General features: G+C 44.4%; 1 protein-coding gene across 1 annotated transcript in view; it reads right to left on the bottom strand.

The window, feature by feature from the left end:
• The window catches only part of PHEX (phosphate regulating endopeptidase X-linked), a 164,402-nt gene that overhangs the window by 121,093 nt on the left and 19,858 nt on the right, over nt 1-23,451 (bottom strand). The window lies entirely within an intron of this gene.

Here is a 23,451-nt window from a genome sequence, read left to right as displayed (position 1 = left end):
CCGCTGCAGAAATCCACCGATTTTGCTTCCTGTGAACTGGCCCTAAGGAATGAGATGTGGGAGGGAATGCGAGGGGAAATGCTAGGAGACATACAGATGTTAAAAGAGACTGCAGAGGCTTAGGGTCCTATTAGAGGGACCAATGACCAACAGATCCATAATGTAAATAGATCAGCGCTCATTTACTGGGCCTATAATATGGCTCAATAATTGTTTAGCAAGGGCTGCACGGACATCATTGATGTCCATGCAGCCCATGCCCTGACCTGCTATATAATACCTCTCCACTCTCCAGGTCTTCTCCTGCCCTCAGGTCGCTTCCCGGCGGCTGCAGCTTCAAAATGGCTCTGAGATGACAGGCTGCTCAGCCAATCGCTGTCGGGGCTACCCTGTTGTTTCCCTATTTATGTTCCAATACTTGCAACCGAGTGGGACTTTAGGGGCTACCTATCAGGGTCGTGTGGTGCTCTCCCCATCATGAAGGCACCCCGTGGCAACAGGCTGGGGATATTTGGCTATTCCTCTGTTTTGAGACTCACAACTGAGGCTCCACGGACGGAGTTCAGTGATTGCTGTGTTTTGTTGATTACCAAGAACTGGACATTCCTAAAAATTGTTAAAAATAAAAAGAAGAAAATTGGCCCTGGAGATTGTCAAGAGGACTAAAGCAACATGCCTAGCCTGATGCCGTAAACAATGTATAGCGTGGGTTCAGGACTCAAGCCCGCTCTATACATGGCGCCACCGCCAAAAGCTGAGGTGGATTTGTACTCCAGGCCAGCTATTTAAACATTTTAATGCCACTATTAAAACTGACAGCGGCAGTTAAATGGCCCCAGTAGATGTCATTGGCAGGGCGCTGTAGCCCAGATTGAAATAAAATAAGTTATAGAAATTGCCTATTGTAACTGTACTAACTTTGAGGAATATGTCAGTTTTACTACATGGCTAATGGTGTAAAATAGAAACAAAACACCTTGGATTTTAGATAAATAGATTTTTTTCTTTTTTTTTTTCAATTTCATCACCCAATTTCGGGTTTGCAGGATATTTTAAGGGAAAATTAAGTATGTCATTACAAAATACATCTGGTGTTGCAAGCAAAAATACCTCATATGAGTACAGTATGTAGGTTAAAAAATGCAAGTGCTATGGCCTTTTTAACACAAGGAGGAAAAAACAAAAGTGCAAAAACAAAAATTCGCTGGGGCCTTAAAGGGAATGTAAACTGCTGTTATCTCCCTATTGTGCATGGAGTGAGGATAAAGGTAAGTTTCATTCTCTGCACTGTTTCCAGTTTGTGTTATATTCGCAGACTAAGGGCCAGTTCACATGGAGTAAAACTGGCAGAATTCCGCAGAGGAACTCTCCGTCAATGACATGTCAGTTTTTCCGAGCAGGGAGGTGCGGAGGCACGCAAGCCCTCCCATAGACTGCCTGTATGACACGATGCTGGTTGGATTCTGCGGTGAAGAGTTCCACTGCGGAATTCTGCCAGTTCTACTGTGTGAACTGGCCCTAAAATGTCCGTTTAAAGCACTGGGAGGGGGACTATATACCCCGAAGCCCTGATTGGTGCATGACCAGCCTGCTCCTCCTAATGTACAGTATATCAATGGAGTAAGCTTTCCAAGAAAGGGCCAGATCAGTGCACTGGAGGTGGTAGCCCCGCCCACAGTGCTCCAAACTGCTGTATTGACCTGTGGAAATAACTACAAACTACACAGAAGCAATGCTGAGGATGACGGTATGGAATTTACATTCATTCATACCCCCCTAACCAGATGGGAGGGTGTCTGGTCTACCTAAAATCCTCACAAAGTGCTGCAGGACTACATAAGAGCTGTGCCTAGAACCAATAAAACTATTAGTGCCAGGTTTGGGGTCATAAAGCTATTCCCACAACCCCTCCTGGCATTACTCCTGCAATACATTCTGGCATTACCCTTACAACACCTCCTGGTATTACTATTACAACACACCCTGGCATTATTCCTACAACACCTCCTGGAATTACTTCTGCAACACCTCCTTGAATTACTTCTGCAACACCTCCTGGCATTACCCTTACAATAACTCGTAACATTACTGCTACAACACCTCCTGGAATTACCCTTACAATAACTCGTAACATTACTGCTACAACGTGTATAGGGTAGACAAAGACAGCACTCACCCGGTATCAATCAGCTCACTTTATTCCATAGACCGCGGATAGCAGGGAGGGAGCGGTAAGGACGCGCACTGGGACGGCCGTTTCGGGGACACGCCCCCTTTGTCGACCAGGTAATGACCTGGTCATTACCTGGTCGACAAAGGGGGCGTGTCCCCGAAACGGCCGTCCCAGTGCGCGTCCTTACCGCTCCCTCCCTGCTATCCGCGGTCTATGGAATAAAGTGAGCTGATTGATACCGGGTGAGTGCTGTCTTTGTCTACCCTATACACAGTGTACTCCTGTTCTACCGTCTTGCACCCCCGGTGCTCAGCCGAACCTACCGCGGTGTATCCTGCATACTCATATCCGTGGGCCCATTGATACTGGATCATTGTCTGGCGGTGCGGGTCAGCTGTATCTTCCCCTCGCATTACTGCTACAACACCTCTTGGCATTACCCTTACAATAACTCATAACATTATTCCTACAACACCTTGTAACATTACTCCTACAACATGTCCTGGCATTACTATTACAATACATCGTAACATTACTCCTACAACACCTCCTGGCATTACCCTTACAATATCTCGTAACATTACTCCTACAACACCTCCTGGCATTACTATTACAATACCTCGTAACATTACTCCTACAACATGTCCTGGCATTACTATTACAATACATCGTAACATTACTCCTACAACACGTCCTGGCATTAGCCTTACAATATCTCGTAGCATCTCGTAACATTGTAATATCTCGTTACAACATCTCCTAGCATTACCCGTACAATACCTTGTAACATTACTCCTACAACACCTCCTGGCATTACTATTACAACATCTCCTGGTTATCTTGAAACTGATGATGAACCTACATCAACAATAGAATTGCTTTCTGAGAAGAACAAAGTTTTGGAATGAACCAGTCAGAGCTCAGACCTGAATCCAAATAAAAATTTGTGGGTTGACCTGAAGACGCCTCCAAACAGGAGATGCAGATTTAAAAAGCTTTTTCAAGGAAGACTGGGCAGAGATTGCCAGGTCTACTTGTGCAATGTTGGTAGAGTCCTACGAAAAAAGGCTGAATCCTATCATAAATTCAAATTAGTTAATTCATTCATTAATTCAAGTTTAGACTTTTTATATTCACTATGCATAACTATCTATCTATCTATCTATCTACATACACAGGGTGATTCAAAAAGCATGGTGCAAATGTCTCTTTAGATGTCTCAGGTCTCTAGTTAAAATAACATAAGTGGTAAATGATCAGTGACTAAAAATCAATTCATACCTGACTTAGATTCTCACAGCAAACAATCACAGCAAACAATCACAGCAGAGCATTTATTTTAAAGGGGGACATTTGAAATGTGTTTATGTAGTGTCTGTCTCACAGATAGTGTGCACAGTCTATAGTATGCAGATATGTAGCAGATGCCAGTTTACCAATGAAACCTCCTATAGCTATGGGCAACAAGCAGTGGCGGTCTTTGGCACCAAGCACCCCAAGCGATCGCTTGGGGCCCCCAACATCCAGGGGGGTCCCCACACCCCGATCTTGTGCTCAAGACCGCTGGACAGGGCCGCTGCCCTGCTCGCTGCTGCCATCTGAACTGTAACTATGAGCGCTCATAGTTACATGCAGCAGCACTGACAGGGCGGGAGACATTGGCCCCCTTCCTGTCAGTCACTCTTGTGGCTGTAGGAAGGGTTTTCCCTGCAGTCACAAGTGGCAGCTTTGTCCTTGTGGTGCCGGCGCTCCAGTGACATCACTGGAGCATCGGCGCCAGGACAAGGGGAGTGCGGCCTCTTGTGATCGCAGGGAAAACCCTTCCTGCGGCCACAAGAGTGAAGAGAAGAGGAGACGCCCATACCCAGGTGAGTATAAGTGTTTGTTTTATTGTGTTATATACTATATGGGAGGGGGAGCACACAGGGGTCTGTTTAACTGGGGGAGCGCACATCAGGGGTCTATATAAATGGGGGGAGCACACAGGGGGGCTATATAACAGGGGGAGCACACAGGGGGGGCTATAGACTACTGGGGCTTCACAGAGGGGTCTATATACTACTGGGGGCAGCACACAGGGGGTCTATATACTACTTGGGGCAGCAGAATGAGGTCTATATACAACTTGGAGAGCACACAGGAGGTCTATATCCAAGTGGGGGAGCACACAGGGGGGCTATATACTACTGGGGGAGCACACAGGGGTCTATATACTACTGGTGGGGCACACAAGGGGTCTATATACTACTGGGGGAACATACAGGGGGTCTATATACTACTTGTGAGGCACACAGGTGGTCTATATATAACTGGGGGAGCACACGGGTCTGTATACTACTGGGGCAGCACACAAGGGGTCTATATAATACTGGTGGGGCACACAGGGGGTCTATATACTATTGGGGGAACCACACAGGGGGTTTATATACTACTGGAGGAGCACACAGGGGTCTATACCCAAGTGGGGGAGTACACAGGGGGCTAAATACCCCTGAGGGAGCACACAGGGGGCCTATATACTAGTGGGGGAGCACACAGGGGGTATATACAACTGGGGTCAGCACACAGGGGGTCCATATACAACTGGGGCAGCACACAGGAGGTCTATATACTTCTGGGGGAGCACACGGGGGGCTATATATAACTGGGGGAACACACAGGGGTCTATACATTACTGGCGGTAGCGCACAAGGGGTATATACTACTGGGGGCAACACACAGCAGTCTATTGTTTTGGAACGCGTGTCAAGGGGGGGCCCCAGACATAACTTCGTGTGGGGCCCCAGAAATGCCAAGACCGCCCCTGGCAACAAGTTATCAGCTAGAGTTGAGTTTTGTTACTGTAACTCCATCTAGTGACTGAAACATAGTTATAGTTTTTTTTTTTATTATTACAACATATACTGTCTGTAAAATGGCCCAAAATCTAAAGCCTTGCTGTACAATTGATTTTTGCATTTCTAATTACAGATAATTCTGCACTAACTGAATATGATCTATCTTCACCTAGTAAACATCTGACTCATAAATACCCACTTTTACTGGGGGAGTTGGCTGGTATGTATCAGAGATTGCCTTTCTTCTTATGCCTAATTTGCCATTCACCTGTTTTAAAGCTTGTCCACCCAAATCATACGTATAAAAACAAGATTATGTTACTTGCTAATATGAGATTTATAATATGGTCTCAAATACTGTTACTTTATACAGAAATACATAGTGCAGTTCTTTATACAGTACCGTCCATTTACTGTACCCTAATGCCTTTCTGCACCATTAACTTTCCTAAGAGTCTAAGAATGTAAGGCCTACGACATTACACTTAAGAGTTAAATACCAAGGAAAAGTTTCCAAATCTCTCGAATATATATATAGAATTTCCATATGTGGGAAAGAAATTGTAGACAAAATGCCAAAGCAAGCAAGTAGTAAAAAGGTTTAAAATTGTTCTGAGCTGCCAAGCGCTAAAATTTCCACAAAGCCAACACTTGCGGAGCGAAGTATATAATCTTCATTATGACTTATTACACTGCAAATGTATACTTTAAAGGTAATAATAGAAGATCTCGCTGAAACTGTCAAATGTATACTTAATAACAGGGATGTGTTAATGTTACCTCGTACAGCTTAAAAATGCAACTCCGACTGCTGACAGACAAAAATATGGGTATGGCAGCCATTTAGACTTTTGTTACATTCTGGAAAAATAAAGGGGGTTGTCTCCCTAGGACATATTCATTCCATATGCCCTATTCAGTAATAAAGGTACAAAGTTAAATTGGGGACCCACTACCCCCAAACAGATGATTTAACTGTAGAGGACCCAAAACTTTACATGTTCTGCCCATGCTTTTTTTGAAAAGAGGTGAAGAGAAAACCCATGATACATTTCCTTTTTGTAGGTCTCACTCCTGAGTTTTGGCTTAAAAATACTGAAGGACAGATGTGTCCTCCCTCAAGTGAACATGGTACTGTACACTACAGAGCCATAGGAAGATGCTATTAGAGTTGGATTTAAGACTTTTTGCACCATTTGGATAAGGCTTGTCCATGTTTCATGCTGTCCATGGTTCAAGCAGCTTGAAACTAGTGGCAAGTTCAAGTTCAAAACTCTAGTTCAAGGGCTATTCCAGTATCAGAAAATTATTTTAAATACATTTTAAATATTATTAAATATATTAAATAGTTTGTCTACAGCTCCCTGGCTCCTTCCTTTCTCAGAAGACAATGCATCATCCTGTCGTCATCATCATGTCACTGGAGGCTCTTGTCTTTGTTCCATTTGAATTAACATAATATTTGTACGACGCAATATTTAAGCTTTACCCTCAAGCAGACCCTAACTCACAAATAAACTTGGTAACATACCCACCTTTAAAGGGAACCTGTCACCCCCCATGCTGGGACAGAACCCGTCCAACCCCCCGGTGCAGACCCATATACTCACCGCTTCCGAGAGGTCTCCACTCCTGCCGCCGAGATATCTCAGTCCGAAGCTGTGTGCGTACTCCAAGAGATGAGTCCGATGTCCATAGAGAATGACTGGAGCCGCCATTCTCTATGAGCATCGGACTCATCTCTGGGAGCACGCACATGGCTTGGACGGAGATATCTCAGCGGTGGGAGCGGGCCCAGGAGCGGGACTTCTTGGAAGCTGTGAGTATATGGGTCTGCATCGGGGGTTGGCCGGGCTCTGTCCCAGCACGGGGGGAGGTCTTTTTTAAAGCCCCTCTGAAGCCTGTTCTATCAACATCCATGGATCCCCAGTGCTATGTGTTGTGACATGATAAAGGTCCCACCCATAACGTCACATTATAAGGCTTTATATCACCATGAACAAAGATCATGGTTCAAGACAGCAAGTAACTGAATTCTTCATATTCTATCAATCATAATGAATGGTCTCACACTTTTTCCGCAGTACAACCTTTGAGGCCACCCTGTCCTTCAGAATATACATCCAACTCCTTATGACTTCCTGACATCTCAAGCTCAAATAATTTCCCAATCTCACTTTGTCCTTAAACCGGGGTCAATACTTGTTTGTGCCCTCATCATATCCCACCTAGATTAACGCAATGTCGTTTTTAAAGGAGGGATATGTGGGACAGCTTTAGGGAAATTGTAATATTCAGTATTTTATTTTCAGAAAAATAATTGTATTGTTGGAAACGAGCCCTTTAGCAATTCCTTCAGTAACATATTGCTGGGGATTCTTTATGCACTCAATTTAGATTGCTGACTGACAAGGGGAATAGAGGGAATACATGTACTCTTCTATTCCCTTTTGGCACATCTAGTATAGAAAGCATAGTCTGCACAGCTGGAGGCCTGTTCTGGCACGAGTGGTTTGTCTCTAAGCTTAAAAGCAGAAAAGAAAAATTGTTCCTCATTAGAACAAATAGCAGAATTGTTCCAATTGTACTATACTGAGGAAGAAGGTAACAAATCACCTCACCAATGAGACGGAGAACACAACATGAGCAATGGTTTGTATGGTTTATGAGAAAGATCATCTGGATTCCGTGGGGCACATCAACCAAGCCAACTTTATGCTAACATCAGTGCTTTAACACAGCAATTTAGCTCCAGAAATATTCCCAAAATGCTGACAACACCTCCTCATGTAGCCAAAGAAGTGATGAGAAGTAAAAGCCATGAATACAGGGAACGTGCTTTACTCACTTCTACATGTGTCCTTACAAGAAAGGAATGTATTGCAATCCTTCCATTACTGTATGTTCTGTCTCTGAAAAGTTCTTACGCTATAACTTTAGAGTTGGATCTATTGTTAGGTGAGCAAACTGCACACTGTGTGCATAGGCCCAGAATCGGGAATAGAAAGGGAAAACTCAAAATTGTTCCTATATGCTGACAAAGTGAATGGCACAAAATCTTAAGAGATTGAGATAACCAGAAGAATCGACTGAAGGATTCAGAGCTTATACTGTATTTCTAATTCGGCTGCCAAGCTCAGATTTCAGTAATCCCTGCCACAGGTACTGTTCCTGAATTGGCAATTTTTTTTATATATATTGCCACCTTTGGTACATCGGTATGGTGTAGGAGCAGAAGAGATGCGATGCAGACATGGACAGATCTAACCTGCTGATAGCTTCCTATTCGGCATGGGGCACTGAGGATGAAGAGATGTCTCTTACTTTCATCTTAGGCGCTGTTCTTGTGCAGTTGTTAAAGGGGAAATCTCAGCAGGTTAGACGAATCTAAGCTGCTAATAGCCCACTATAGTGCTGGGGACGCTGAGGACGCTGTGTCTTACATTTCTCCTCGGTGCCGGTCCCGCACTGTTAGCTGGCGTAATCTTTGACCAGGAGCATTGTTAGGAGCATTGTCCCCACAGCATCATCAGTTGACCCAGCAGTCCTCCTAACAGTACTCCCGGCTGAGATCACGCCAACTAACAGTGCGGAACCAGCACCGAGGAGAAATGTAAGACACATACCTTCCTCCTCAGCGTCCCAGGTGCTAGAGGGGGTTATCAGCAGGTATAACCTGCTGATAGTTCCCCTTTAATGTGATTGAACCACCCCCACTGTTCCCGTCACTTCTAATGATTAGGAGCGTGCCGGCCAGGGATAGCAATAGCCCGACTTCCAGTGCTCCTAACATTCTTACCGGAGACATGATTACATTAACAACTGCATGGGAACACCATGGAAGATGAAGGTAAACGACATACCTTCATCCTTAGCGCCCTGTGCCCAATAGGGAGCTATCAGCAGGAGGAGATTGAGCATTAAGGCATGCTCTATGATATTTTAGGGATCCACCCCATTTCTCAATCACAGTGAATTTAATCACAGAGGCACAGCCACTTGATTTACAAAGGGCACTCAGAAACCACCATTCTCCAGATTGTTGCGGGTCCCAGCAGTCAGACCCCCAGCAATCCCACATTTGTTACTTATTCTCTTCATACAGTAGGTGTAAATGCTTTTAGCTTGTGAGACCCATTGGTTCCCACAAAGTAAGAAGGTAGTGCCAGGGAATATATATATATCACGGTCACTACACAATAAACTCTTTATACAAATCTAAAATTATTTTTAAATTATTTTTTTTAATAAGAACTGATCTTTTTTAAGTTCAAGTAAATGCCACTTCTTTAACAGCTCATAAGAAAGTTTCTTCTATGCCCTTGGTCTCTTGTATTCTTATTCTTCTCACCTTGGACCTGAGAATGACGTGTTCTTACTTCTCACGGTGTACAGAAAATGACGCTTCTCTATCAGTCAGTTCTGTGACACAGGGCAGAGCTGATCAGCAGCTTAGTCTGGACATTTCTATGCCATATAATAAACTCTATTGCCGTAATCTCTCTTTAGGTATTATTGTGACACCGAGGCCAAGATTTGCTCAGTATAATAGAAAACACTAGAAACTTCCATGACCTCATGCATTTCATACCTTGGAGTTTTTTTTAGGATTGCTTTAGGAATTAGCATTTCTTTGGATAAGAAGAATCAGCTACAGTTACACTAAATGAAATACAGCTTCTTCAGGCAAGCCTCAGATGGTGGCGTGTATTACAACTGGTTGCAATGCTACTGTAATTGTATTCACATTGTTATATTTATGTTTAGACATATGCAAATATAACCTAGAGTTCTGAAGAAACAAGATTTGCACATCTGCATAACCAAAGGCCTGTGACAAATCCAATTTATTTAAATTGAAATGGGAATATTTAAGCAGTGCGAGCGTATAGTGAATACTCTTAAAATACTTTTTTAGAACCAACATCTTTTCCTATTGTAGAATCAAATCTTTATTATTCTTTGTATTACCTTTATACTATTCAGTTATTTAATAGGAATTTAAAGGGAAGCTCCAAATTTGAAAGCACTACTGATCTAATGGGAAATGATGAACCGGCCCTGAGTTGGTGTTAGATTTTTTTATGTCGATCTTTTTTTTTTTTTTTTTTTAAGTAACTGCTAATAATTCTTTATTTGTTCTGCACATATTATTTGCCATGTGATATATTGTTCTGCAAAACCATTTTTTTTTCTATATGGAGAGAAGGAAACTACTACAGGCCCCATTAACACCAAGAGCACCAAAGGTAAACTGTAAATGCATTTAATGTGACTGTGAGGTAAAAGGCTAAACAGGGGTAGTAATGCTAAGAAATGTCTATAAGAACTGCAGCCAACAGTCCAGTGAGGGCCCATCTGACAAGTGAACTGAGCATGGCACAGTAATATTAGTCAGCAGTGTGCAGCTGTCATTGCATGCTGACTATGTATTTTACTTTCTCTCTCTATCCTAATATACCCTGACTATGGGGTCATTATTGGATTTCTCATTGCACAACTTAAGATGTGTCCTTAGTTGACAGTATATATTGAGTATATTGCTGACTGTATAGCAGTTTGTATGATTCAGCATTGTGTGCCATATGTTTTAGCATATTTCCCCGTAGAAGCACTTGTCAGACATCCTGTGCCCTGGATTAACCTCTCCATAGTGATATACCTTTTCCATCTGTACTACAGTCACAGCCTGCTCATTATTAACCCCTATGGTTTTCGAGCATACCTTTATTTCGAGGTCACACGAGTAGAACTTTTTGGCACTGGTTAGCTTTCTACATGCCAGCCCCCCTATGTGTTCATCATCAACGCCATCCTTCAGTTCTTTAAACTTAATCTCAGCATCAACAACATATTATCGTTCTGTCATCCTCCACTATTAAAGGGGTAGTGCGGCGGTGAACAATAATTCACAGAATAACACACATTACAAAGTTATACAACTTTGTAATGTATGTTATGTCTGTGAATGGCCCCCTTCCCCGTGTCCCACCACCCCCACCCGTGTACCCGGATGTCGTCTTCAGCCGAATCCCTCCGTCCGTCCTGAGTGCCGGCCGCCCTCTGCCGCGTCATCGCCCTCTGCCGCGAGCATAACTGTGCTCAGCCAATCGCGGCTGAGCAGCCGATGACGCGGCCGCGTCATCAGCTGCTCAGCCGCGATTGGCTGAGCCAAACTGTGCTCAGCCAGTCGCGGCTGAGCATCTGATGACGCTGAAGACGACATCGCTGACTGAACATTGGAGACGAGTCAGCACGTGACAGGTATGTATAGCGCACCACACTTCCGGGTACACGGGTGGGGGTGGTGGGACACGGGGAAGGGGGCCATTCACAGACATAACATACATTACAAAGTTGTAAAACTTTGTAATGTGTGTTATTCTGTGAATTGTTTACCGCTGTACTACCCCTTTAACTGCTATCCACTCCTTTTAGTATATCTTCTTAGGAGGAACATTAGACTCATTCCATCGTACAAACCAGACAAGGATTTACAATATGTTGTCACCTCCAGGAGCATTACTGGAATTCATAGAGCCCTATAACAAAATGAGATTGGCCCTCACCACCTAATGACAGAAAGCTGAAATAGCAGCATAAATAGCAGTAACTACATGTGTCATTAGAAAATTACCTATTGTTTCAAACAAGTTTTTATGCTAAACATCCCATACCACCCCCCTTCCCATCCCTTCCTCGGCAGTCAGCCAGTCCGTTGTATTTGTAGAGCACCTAGAGTGCCTTTCAAGGCTTCTGTATTGTACCAACCAGTACTCATAAAAGGGAACATTAGATCATTTACTGTATTTCAGTCCCGGAGAAATGGTAAACAATAAAGAGTTTCCATTTGGAAAAAAAAAAAAAAATTTTGCCTCTTGCCTTTTTTCTTATTTCTCATTGTCTTCACTTTGTCATATAACAAAAGCTTTTGTAGTGTATTAACCCCTAGATGACCCCGGGGCGTACCCGTAAGTCCTGGTCCGCCTAGGGAACATAAGAGCGGTGCCGCGCGGCGGGCCCGCTCTAAACCGCCGCGGTTCCTGGTGCCGCATGTAGCCTGAGACCGCGGCTATTAGTGGGCACGGTCTGATCGCAGTGCCCACTTATTACGTTTTCAGACACAGCTGTCAAAGTTGGCATCTGCGTCTGAAAACTGACTGCAGCCGTTTCCTGGTGTCTAGTGGGGGGATCGCGGAGGAGCGTTCCTTGCTTCTCACCTGGGCCGAGGTCAGCGCCATAATGGCGCTGATCCCAGCTCGACTCTCGATTGTTTTTGGCTGCAGCAGCTGAAAGCAATCCAGTGCCATCTGATGGATCTATGCAGTATAACTAGGGGGGCTTCTAGTATATGTGTAAAAAAAAGTGTTGTTATTAGTAAAAAGCCCCCTCCCCTAATAAAAGTTTGAATCATCTTCCTTTTCCCATGTTATAAATAAAAATAAATAAACATGTTTGGTATCGCCGTTTGCGTAATCGCCTAAAATATTAATTTATCACATTCCTGACCTCGCACGGTAAATGGCATAAGTGCAAAAAATACCAAAGTGCAAAATTGCGCATTTTTTGTCGCATCAAATCCAGAAAAATTGTAATAAAAAGCAATCAAAAAGTCGCATATGCACAATGTACTGATAGAAAGTAGAGATCATGGCACAAAAAAATTACACCTCACACAGCCCCATAGACCAAAGGATAAAAGCGTAATAAGCCTGGGAATAGAGCGATTTTAAGGAGCATATACTGTATTTGTTAACAATGGTTTGAATTTTTTACAAGCCATTACATAAAATAAAAGTTATATATGTTACATATCGTTGTAATCCTAACGAATTGAGTAATATATATATATATCAAGACAGGGGGAACGGCGTAAAAACGGTGAAAAATTTAAATTTTTTTCACTTTCACGGCACAAATGGGCCCGTCATCAAGGGGTCCATATCCTCACTGCACCCCTTGTTAGATTCCTTGAGAGGTGTAGTTTCCAGAATGGGGTCCCTTGTGGGGGGTTTCCACTGTCTTGGCAGCACAAGGGCTCTGTAAATGCGACATGGCGTTCATCATCCATTCTAGCCAAATCCAACCTCCAAAATCCAAATGGCGCTCCTTCCCTTTGGAGGCTTGCCCTGCACCCACATGGCGCTTTATGTCCACATGTGGGGTATTTACGGACTCGGGGGAAATTGCTCTACACATTTTGTGTGTTTTTTTCTCTTTTAACCCCTTGTGAAAATGATAAATTCAAGGCTAGACCAACATTATAGTGTAAAAAATTTAATATTCATTTTCACGCCACATTGTTCCACATTTGTGCCCGTCACCAGTGGGGTCCATATGCTCACTCCACCCCTTGTTACATTCCTTGAGGGGTGTTGTTTCCATAATGGGGTCACTTGTGGGGGGTTTCAACTGTCTTGGCAACACAGGGGCCTTATAAATGCAACATGGCCCCTCAAAATCCATTCCAGCCAAATCCAGCCTCAAAAAACCAAATGGCGCTCCTTCCCTTTGGAGGCTTACCCTGCACCCGCATGGCGCTTTATGTCCACATGTGGGGTATTTCCGTACTCAGGGGAAATTGCTCTACACATTTTGTGTTTTTTTTTAATCTTTTAGCCCCTTGTGAAAATGAAAAAATCATGACAAGATCAATGATTTAGAGTAAAAATTAAAAAAAATTCACTAAATGTTGGTCTAGCCTTGATTTTTTTCCATTTCCACAAGGGGTTAAAAAAGAAAATAAATGCAAAACGTGTAGGGTAATTTCCCCTGAGTACGAAAATACCCCACATGTGGACATAATGTGCCATATGGGCACAGGGCAAGCCACCAAAGGGACAGAGCACCATTTAGAGGCTGGAATGGAGGATGGAGGCCATGTCGCAATTACAAAGCTCCTGTGCTGCCAGGACAGTAGAAACCCCCCACAAGTGACCCCATTCTGAAAACTACACCCCATAAGGAATCTAACGAGGGGTGCAGTGAGCATATGGACCCAACTGGTGACGGGCACATGTGTAGAACATGTGCCGTGAAAATAAAAAATACCATTTTTTTTTTTCATTTTCACGTCCCAAATGTGGCCGTCACCAGGGGGCCATATACCCACTGCCCCCCTTGTTAGATTCCTTATGGGGTGTAGTTTCCAGAATGGGGTCACTTGTGGGGGGTTTCTACTGCCCTGGCAGCACAGAGGGTTTATAATTGCATCATGGCATCCTCTAATGGGAATGGCGGCCATACCTATTTAGCTGGGGAAAAGGGACAATTCTAATTTATTTGGGGGTGTTAGGCCAATTATTAGTTTATAAGGTTGAAAATGACAGGTGTCCATCAAATTCAACCTGTGTTCATCCAGAGGAAGGCAAAAAAAAACCTTGTAAGGCAGACGACTCGTAACTGAGGCTCCACGGACCCCTTTTTTGCATATTCAAATTGTGTAAGGGACAATCAATGGAGACTCGCAAATGAGTACTCCATTGGAATTTTTCACTGTTCTCCCTGAGTTCAGTGATTGTTGTGTTTTGCCAGACGACAATAGCCTCATCACAGGAAAAAATTCCTTCCCGACTCCATAATGGCAATCAGAATAATCCCCGGATCAACGTGACCCCTGAAATAGGAATAAGGGACAGAATTTAGAAAATGTAGAACTCCAATGACGTGTGGTACGCCTTGAAGCGATCCTGTATGCAGAGGCCGGGGTGATCAGAACAGGTGTCACACTGGAAAATGGTGTCCTTCCTGATCCCCCTGTTACGCCACACTCTGCACTTCTTCTGGGGTCTCCCGTTCTCCTGTGTGCGGGACGTCACCTGGAAAAGGTTGCCCTGGTGTGATACGGGGTCCTTCATATCCAGAAGCGCTGGGTCCTCTCCATGGCTGCTAAATATTATGGCTCTATTACTGCTTCTGATATGTTCGGATCATGCCGCAAGCTACAGTAGCTCGGGCAGCGAGGGACCAGAAGAGGGGGTGTTGGTATAAGAGTTATCCCCGTACGGGTGGTATCCTTTATCCAGCAGTGGGAAGATCAGTTCCCGAATGATCTCCCCACTAACTCTGAGGATGGTGGGGGGCATTGTGGGTGTCCCTTCCTTCATACACTCTAAGGGTACGTGCACACTGCGGAATGGCGAAGGATAACCCTTTGTGCATTCCGCAGCTGGCACCCACCGGCGGACTGATGCGGGCGCGCATCTCCGTCCGTCATAGACTCCATTCTATGCACGGCCGATTCCGCTCTCCGTACAATGTGTTCATTCTTTGGACGGACGATGGAATCCGCCCGTGTATAACATGGAGTCTATGACACGGGTGGAGACACTCGCCCCGCATCAGTCTGCCGGTGGGTGCCAGCTGCAGAATGCAGAAAGGGTTATCCTTCGCCATTCCACAGTGTGCACGTACCCTAAATCTGTAAGTGTAACCTAAGGTACTTTCACAGAGTTAGTAGAATTTCATGCCGTACCGTCATGTCACTTATGTGCGGCACTTATCAGCAGACCGTGGCAGTAGGATATAGAAAAAAACACCCTACGCCAAAAAGGAGGAGTTTCTGATTAGCAGCGCACTTTCGTGCAATGCTGATCAACACTCAGGGGCGATAGGGTGTGGAAAATAGAAAAAAAAATTGGGAAAAAAAACCTTTATTACATACTGAACATCCCTATAGCTGCTGATAACTGTATTACACTTATCAGCCGCTAGAGGGCAGCAGAGCGCAAGATCCGAAAAAAGACAAACGGGACGTCACGGAAGGAGCCGAAGACCCGACCAGAAGACAAGGACGCCGCGAACCCGGAAGATGCCGATCAGGACCCCGGGACAGGTGAGTAATGTACAAATACCTGCTCCTGACCCCTCAGCTAGGTAGCAGGAGCAGGTATTTATAACTTTTGGGGACTTTGATCGCCGTGAACGGCTGGTGGCACCGTGACCACCATTACCGACAGCACCGACCGCCATTTTTTCCGGGTCATCGGGTCACCGATGGCCCGGAAAGGTTCCGATTGCCGCTATTGGCTGATCTGAACTGATAAGCTAATAGCGGCGATCGTCGGCATGGGGGGGGGTTAACAACCCCCCATGCCGACAGGGAGAGATGGCCTGCAGTGTATTTCTGCAGGCCATCTCTCCAGATCGCATGCGGCCAGTCCGCGGCGCCCTCTTAAAGGACCCGCGTACCGTTACGTCATGGGTCCTTAAGTTACAGTGATCCATGACGTACTGGTACGTCATGGGTCCTTAAGAGGTTAATCCCTTAGTGACCGCCGATACGGCTTTTTACGGCGGTCACTAAGGGTCCTTATTCTGCTGCCATCAGCTTTTTACGGCGATGGCAGAGAATAAGGCTACGGGGCCCGGGACGGTCCCCACCCCATCCCCCCGGCTACCTGAGGTAGCTGAGGGGTTGGGGCAGTGTGTGGGGTCCGTCCCGGCCCCCCCCCCTTACCGACGATCGCCGCTATAACGTTAATAGCGGCGGCCGTCGGTAAAGGAGATTACCGGTGCTGCCGCCGCCTTTCATCTCCCCCCGCCGTAGATTCAAGATGAAATAAGTGTCCCCCAGACCTCAGATCAGCCCCCCCTAGTAGGGCTATCACAAACCCCCCTCCCCCGGCGGCCATCATTTCCAAGATGGCCTCCGCCATCGCTGTGAACCGACTAATGTCGGTTCACAGCGATGGAAAAGTTAAAATGAATGAAAGCCCCATGCTCTCCGCCACCGGAGGTAGCGGAGAGCATGGGGCAGTCATCGGGGACCCCCCTGTTGGGTCCCGGTACAAGCAATCAGCGGTATATACTATATACCGCTGATCGCTTGTACCATGTGCATCCAGGCACTTTTTATCCCCTGTCACCATGAATGATTGGTGACAGGGGATAAAAAGTGATGTCCCCCCATCCCCCAAGTCGCCCCCCACCCCCCCTGTCACCCCCGTCCCCCAGTCACCCCCCCTTCCCCATATACTCACCTGCTCCTGGAGCTCCTTCCTCCTCGACGTCCTGGCTGGTTATGAAGTGCGCATGCGCTTCACAACCAGCCAACTCTGAAAATTTAAAGTGACAGAGACCAATTTGGTCTCTGTCACTGAACTATGATTACTGAGATAGAAAATATCACAGTAATCATAGTAATACAGTGAAAATGAATATGTAAAGTACAAAAAGTGACAAACATACAAAAAAATAAAACACACACTTTTTATTATAGTAATAATTGCAGTTTACTCCCAAATTACCCCTAACCCCTCCCCAGATTACCCGTAACCACCGCACGTTGCCCGTAACCACCGCACTTTGCCCGTAACCACCGCACGTTGCCCGTAACCACCGCACGTTGCCCGTAACCACCACAAATTGCCAGTGACCCCCTCCCGATTGCCCGTAACCACCCCAAATTACATGTACCCACCCCAGATTACCTATAAGCACTTCAGTTTATCAGTAACAATCCCAGATTGTCTGTAACCCTTCCAGGTTGCACATAACCCCCCCAGGTTCCCCGTAATCATGCCAGATTACATGTAACCCCCCCCCCAGATTGCACGTAACCACCGCGCGTTGCCTCTGACCACGCCACGATGCCTCTGACCACGCCACGATGCCTCTGACCACCGCACGTCGCCTCTGACCACCGCACGTCGCCTCTGACCACCGCACGTCGCCTCTGACCACCGCACGTCGCCTCTGACCACCACACGTCGCCTCTGACCACCACACGTCGCCTCTGACCACCCCAAATTGCCAATGACGCCCTCCAGATTGCGGTGCCCATGCCAGATTACAGGTATCCACCCCAGATTGCCTATAAGAACTTCAGTTTATCCGTAACCACCCCACATTGCCCGTAACCACCCCAGATTGTCAGTAAGCACTGCAGGTTGCCCGTAACCACCCCACGTTGCCCGTAACCACCCCAGATTGTCTGTAAGCACTGCAGGTTGCCCGTAACCACCCCACGTTTCCCGTAACCATCCCAGATTGTCTGTAAGCACAGCAGATTGCCCGTAACCAGCCCACGTTGCCTGTAACCAGCCCACGTTGCCTGTAACCAGCCCACGTTGCCTGTAACCAGCCCACGTTGCCTGTATCCACCCCACGTTGCCGTAACCACAGCAGGTTGCCCGTGACCACCACACGTTCCCCATAACCACCCCTCATTGCCCGTAACCACCCCACGTTGCCTGTAACCACCCCAGGTTGCCGTAACCACAGCAGGTTGCCCGTGACCACCCCATGTTGTCCGTAACCACCCCAGATTACCTGTAACCACCTCAGGTTGCCCGTAACCACCCCTGGTTGCCCATAACCACCCCTGGTTGCCCGTAACCACCCCACATTACCTGTAATCTCATTTTTTTTATTTTATTTTAGTAACTGCGCTATTCTAATAACCATTACTAGCTGCGGTTTTGCTCCTGTAAATTGGCGCTCCTTCCCTTCTGAGCCCTGCTGTGTGCCCATACAGTGGTTTATGCCCACATATGGGGTACCGTTGTACTCAGGAGAACCTGCGTTACAGATTTTGGGGTACGTTTTCTCTCCTGTTCCTCGTCAAATTGAGAAATTTCAAACTAAACCAACATATTATTGGAAAAATTCGAGTTTTTCATTTTTACTGGCCAATTTTGAATACTTTCCTCTAATACCTGTGGGGTAAAAATGGTCACCACACCCCAAGATGAATTCTTTGAGGGGTGCACTTTCCAAAATGGGGTGACTTTTGGGGGGAATCTATTCTGCTACAGGGGCTCTGCAAACGCACCTGGCGCTCAGAAACTTCTTCAGAAAAATCTGCACTGAAAATGCTAATTGGCGCTCCTTCCCTTCTGAACCCGGCTGTGTGCCCATGCAGTGGTTTATGCCCACATATGGGGTACCGTTCTACTCAGGAGAACCTGCTTTACATATATTGGGGTGACATTTCTCTCCTGTTCCTCGAGAAATTGAGAAATTTCAAACTAAAGGAACATATTATTGGAAAAAATCGAGTTTTTCATTTTTACTGTCTACTTTTGAATACTTTCCTCAAAAACCTGTGGGGTCAAAATGCTCACCACACCCCAAAATAAATTCTTTGAGGGGTGCACTTTCTAAAATGGGGTGACTTATTGGGAGATTTTACTCTGCGGACACTACAGGGGCTCTGCAAACGAACCTGGCACTCGGAAACTTCTTCAGCAAAATCTGCATTGAAAAAGCTAATTGGCGCTCCTTTCCTTCTGAGCCCTCCTGTGTGCCCATGCAGTGGTTTATGCCCACATATGAGGTACCTTTTAACTTAGGAGAACCTGCGTTACAAATTTTGGGGTACTTTTTTCCTCTTGTTCCTCATAAAATTGAGAAATTTCAAACTAAAAGAACATAATATTGGAAAAATTTGAGTTTTTCATTTTTACTGTCTACTTTTGAATACTTTCCTCTAATACCTGTGGGGTCAAAATGGTCACCACACACCAAGATGAATACTTTGAGGGGTGCACTTTCCAAAATGGAGTGACTTATGGCGAGATTTTACTCTGCTGGCACTACAGGGGCACTGCAAACGCTCCTGGTGCTCGGAAACTTCTGCAGCAAAATCTGCATTGAAAAAGCTAGTTGGCGCTCCTTCCCTTCTGAGCCCTCCTGTGTGCCCATGCAGTGGTTTATGCCCACATATGGGGTACCATTGTACTCAGGAGAACCTGCATTACAAATTTTGGGGTACTTTTTTCCTCTTGTTCCTCGTAAAAATGGAGAAATTTCAAACTAAACGAACATATTATTGGAAGAATTCGAGTTTTTCATTTTTACTGTCTTCTTTTGAATACTTTCCTGTAATACCTGTGGGGTCAAAATGGTCACCACACACCAAGATGAATTCTTTGAGGGGTGTACTTTCCAAAATGGGGTGACTTATGGGGGTTTTCTTCTCTGCTGACACTACAGGGGCACTGCAAACGCACCTGGCGCTCAGAAACTTCTTCAGCAAAATTTGCATTGGAAAAGCTAATTGGCGCTCCCTTCCTTCTGAGCCAGGCTGTGTGCTCATACAGTGGTTTACGCCCACATATGGGGTACCGTTGTACTCAAGAGAACCTGCATTACAAATTTTGGGGTGCTTTTTGTCTCATTTTCCTTTTGAAAATGAGAAACTTTAATCTAAACGTATATATTATTGGAAAATTAAAATTTTCCATTTTTTTACTGCCTAATTGTGAATACTTTCCTCCAGCCCCTGTAGGGTTAAAATGCTCATTATACCCCTAGATTAATTCTTTAAGGTTTGTAGTTTCCAAAATGGGGTCACTTATGGGGGTTTTCAGGATACCAGACTTCTAAATCCATTTAAAAAAAAGAACTGGTCCCTAAAAAAATCAGTTTCACGAAAATGTGATAATTTGCTGATAAATTTCTAAGCCCCATAACACCCTAAAAAAGTAAAATATGTTTACCAAATTATGCCAGAATAAAGAAGACATATTGGTAATGTGACTTAGTAACTAATTTATGTGCTACGACTTTCTTTTTTTAGAAGCAGAGAATTTCAAATTTCACAAAATGCAAATTTTTTTACATTTTTCATGATATTTTGATGTTTTTCACAAAAAACACACAAAGTAGTGACCAAATTTTGCCACTAACATAAAGTGCCATATGTCACGAAAAAACAATCTCAGAATCGCTAGCATACGTTAAACATCACTAAGCTATAGGAGCATAAGGTGAGACAGGTCAGATTTTGAAAAATTAGCCTGGTCATTAAGGCCAAAACTAGCTGCAGCACAAAGGGGTTAAAGGAAAAGTCCAGCAAAAATATTTTATTAAAGTTTTGTATTGCCCCTCCAAAGTTATACAAATCACCAATATACACTTATTATGGGAAATGCTTATAAAGTGTTTTTTTCCTGCATTTAATACTGCATTAAGGCTTCACTTCCTGGATAACATAGTGATGTCACTTCCTGGATAACATGGGGATGTCACTTCCTGGATAACATGGTGATGTCACACCCTGACTCCCAGAGCTGTGCGGGCTGTGGCTGCTGGAGAGGATGATGGTAGAAGGATGCCCAGTGTCCCTCCAGTGCCCTGTGTCCTTCAGTGTCCCTCTGCCATCATCCTCTCCAGCAGTCACAGCCCGCACAGCTCTGGGAGTCGGGGCGTGACATCACCATGTTATCCAGGAAGGGACATCACCATTTTATCCAGGAAGTGAAGCCTTGATGCAGTAGTAAGTGCAAGGAAAAAGCACTTTATGTGCATTTCCTGTAATAAGTGTATATTGGTAATTTGTAGAACTTTTGGGGGGGGCAATAAAATACTTTAATAAAAAGATTTGCCGGACTTCTCCTTTAAGTACTGACCATCAGCCTGATTCATTATGTCGCCTACTGCCTACTGACTATTTTGTCTACCTAAAGGGAAAAGTGGAGAGCACCAGAGAGGCATGTAACGTGAAATACGAAAAGGAAGGCCATATAATTTACGTGCTATCTGCCATGCTGCCAATGTGTCACCCAAAACGGTACTAGATTTCATGTGTGGTGGGAGATCTCCATGCTAAAGATTTTTAAAGATTTTTTGGTGATTTTTTTTCTAGTTTTACAGTAAACTAAAATTAACTAAATCTTTACTTCTCAAATGTTTTGCTCAAAACCCACTCTCTATCTAGGTCCATAGCTCTTTCTAGAACCAGTTTAACTAAGAAGTATTGGTAATTATATTCCTTAGAATTCATTAGTCGTATAGTGGAAGGATTATTACATTTTACATTTCCTAATAAACTGTTGAAACTTGGTTAATATATTAAGCAATTGGCTATATAATGATGGTATAGCTAATGTGCCAGGATACCAAGCAGACTAGTCATTTCAGGTAAATGACCCTTGACTAATTTTATAGAAATACATTCATTCATAACTATAAACATCTATAAATCAGTAAAATATTGATCACAAATTCAACTATATTGGTATCTCCATATATTAACTTTGTCACACTAACATATTGTTATATGTAATAAATAAGATCTGCAGTCAATGGAGATCACTTTTTATAGCAGTTTGTCTCCTACTGTCAAATAATGGGTAGTCTTTGTAAAATTCTAGTTTTTTTAGGTTCAGCTCTGGAGTCCACTCCATGATATGTGCCCTCTCTGGAATCCTCTCCATTATATGTGCCACTCTGAAGTCCTCTCCATGATGTGTGGCCGCTCTGGAGTCCTCTCCATGATGTGTGCCCTCTTTGGAGTCTTATCCATGATATGTGCCTGCTCTAAAGTCCTCTCCATGATATATGCCTGCTCTGGAATCCTCTCCATGATATGTGCCTGCTCTAAAGTCCTCTGCATGATGTGTGCCTGCTCTGGAATCCTCTCCATGATGCATGTCCTCTTTGGATTCTTCTTCATGATTTGTGCCCGCTCTGGAGTCTTCTCCATGATACTGTTTGTGCCCAATCTGGAATCCTCTTTATGATGTGTGCCCACTCTGGAGTCCTCTCCATGATGTGCTCCCCTTCTGAAGTCCTCTCCACAATGTGTGCCCACTCTTCAGTCCTTATCATTATGTGTGCCCACTTTGGAGTACTCTTCATGATACATGCCCATTTTGGAATTAATTCCATGATGTGTGCCCACTCTGGAGTCCTCTCTATAATGGGTGCCCACTCTGGAGTCCTTCTTAACAATGTGTGCCTGCTCTAGTCCTCAGTGTGCTTCCACAGCCCACCTGACACTCTCTCCCTATGCACAGTATTAAGGATAATGTGCCCAATCATCACTAAGAGGGTGGATAAATACAAGCTCTTCACGCTCACGCTTCACTTAGCTCACGTTGAACCTCATAAATTGTGATTTTATTAAAATTACACCATACAGACAAGCCAATACAGTACTGGTGTCTGCCATTACTTTATGGAACCCTCATTTAGAAGAGGCAAAAAAACGTTATCTCTTCTCTAGAAAAAGATACTTGTAGACCATATGCAATGCCATTTGGGTTTTAGAAATTATCAAGCTATTATAAATTTTCCATAATTACATACATTTCTCATATTTTTATGTCTAAATGAAGTTTGAGTACAGTGTTTTGTTTTATGTTTATATATAATGAGTATTGTATCCATGCTATATACATGGAGTCGTATTGTATGCATGCTTTATACACGCAGCTCCTAGTTGTTGGATAGGATCCAGATTTTTAATATGATCCATGAATCATGTGGAACACATCCTCATTACGGCAATAGAAAGACTAATTATATTCGAGAATGGCTTCCATACTTTAGCTTAGATACTTCGAATGGCAGCCCTTGTGGAATGAGGTATGGCAGGTGTTTGGGAATGGTCATTAAAACATGATTTTCCACCACCATTAGTTTGTATAGATACTATAATATATGTTGTTTATTGTAAGTACTTGATTACAGATGAGTGATTTTACAGTACAA

This window comes from Dendropsophus ebraccatus, chromosome 11, assembly GCF_027789765.1.
Source record: "Dendropsophus ebraccatus isolate aDenEbr1 chromosome 11, aDenEbr1.pat, whole genome shotgun sequence".
In the NCBI taxonomy this organism is placed as follows: domain Eukaryota; kingdom Metazoa; phylum Chordata; class Amphibia; order Anura; family Hylidae; genus Dendropsophus; species Dendropsophus ebraccatus.
This window is presented reverse-complemented; position numbering and strand designations above follow the sequence as displayed.